Source organism: Brassica oleracea, chromosome C9 (genome assembly GCF_000695525.1).
Source record: "Brassica oleracea var. oleracea cultivar TO1000 chromosome C9, BOL, whole genome shotgun sequence".
NCBI lineage: Eukaryota > Viridiplantae > Streptophyta > Magnoliopsida > Brassicales > Brassicaceae > Brassica > Brassica oleracea.
In genome coordinates, this window is record NC_027756.1 from 12651254 (window position 1) to 12653083 (window position 1830).

Below are 1830 nucleotides of genomic sequence, written 5' to 3' on the forward strand. Positions count from 1 at the left end.
CCCTAATTTCGAATTGAAACCCTAAACCCTAATTTGCGTATTCCTAAAATCAGATTGCTTGATTCCATCTTGCTAATATCAGCCTTGAAACTTATTAATAAAATTGATAAATATCAGCCTTGAAACTGATTAATAAAATTGATAGAATCAGCCTTGAAACTGATTATTTTGGTTTTTCATGATTGAAACCTTATTTTTGGATCGAAACCCTAAATTGTGTAATGCTTGAATCCTTTTGATTATTTCATGAAAACATATAGAAATTGCTTGTTTGGTCGATACCCTTGCTTGATAAATCTGTGTGACTTATTATTCATCATATATCACTTTGGCCGTGTGGCCTTATTGCATTATATCACATTTGGCCGTGTGGCTTGTTTGCTTATTAGAAATGTATTGACTTGATAGCATGTCTTGTTTATGGCCGTATGCTAAATATTTTATGAGATAAAAAATTGATTGATATATGATTTGAGATGTCAAAAATCAACTTGGATTTTGCTGCCCTAAATCTCTCAGGAGATAATTATTTGAAATGGACACTGGATACTGATTTTATCCTAAAGTCAAAGGACTTGGTGAATGAATCACAAAAGGTGATAATGCCAAATGAGAAAGATTGATACAGAGAAATATTAATTATTAGTCATCATTTTATTAAGAGTCTCAAAGATCAGTATCTGACTATAGAAAATCATCTAGACCTTTGGACAGAGTTAAAAAAATCGAGATATGATCACCAAAGAACAGTGTTATTACCAAAGGCTCTATTTGATTGGAGGAATCTCAGAATCCAGGACTATACGTCAGTGGATGAGTCTATTGCTAGCTGGGCAAAATAATGGATTACTGATGAGAAACAGTGAATTGAGACCTCCTGGATTAACCCCATTACCTGATACCAACAAGGCCGCAGAAAAAAAAAGGGTAACTACGTCCAGAATGATAGACCACACGGCCATGACCGTGGAGAGTGGAAAGGACGTGGCCCTATGCATAGATCAGTATGATAGAGGCTAAAAGCCTGCGAAAATATACACTTTATGGCACGACCGGATTGGCCATACTTGTCCAAACATGATTCGAAAATTGATATTCAAAAGGCACACATTAAAAGATAAGAAGAGTTATCCCAAAGAATCTCACGTGTGTAGCATGTACACAAGGGAAACTCATTAGGCCATCACCAGTAAAACGGCTATGAGCCCCTTTCATGTCTTAAGCGTTTAAATGATTATGGTATGTCCATGGGGGTAAGTGTGGACAATTTTGTGATACACGTTCATACCAAGAACGGCTTGGCCGAAATCTTTTAAAACGCAAATAGCTGATTGATAGACCATAACTTATGAGGTCAAAACTCCCATTCACAGCTTGGGCCACACGAAATTTACATTGCACCTAAGTTAATACTCATCAGGCCATTTAGTTAGCATAGATATCCCCTATCACAATTATTAACGGGTCAAGAGCCAGACATACCCCATCATAAGACATTTGGATGTGCTGTCTATGTACTAATTGCTCCACCACAGAGAACTAAGATGGGACCTCAAAAGGAGGATGGGGATATATGTTGGATATGATTCTCCCACAATAATAAAGTACTTTGAGCCAACTATGGGTGATTATATTTGAGGCCAGGTACACAGATTATTTTAAGACCAGGAGGAGAAAAATAATAAAGCTGGTAAAAGAATGGTAAAAGAAATAGAATGGAATCAACCATCAATGTCTTGGCAAGATCCTCAGACTAAAGAATGTGAAATAAATGTCCAAAGATTATACATTTACAAACCTACCTAATCAAATGCCAGACACATTTGCTGA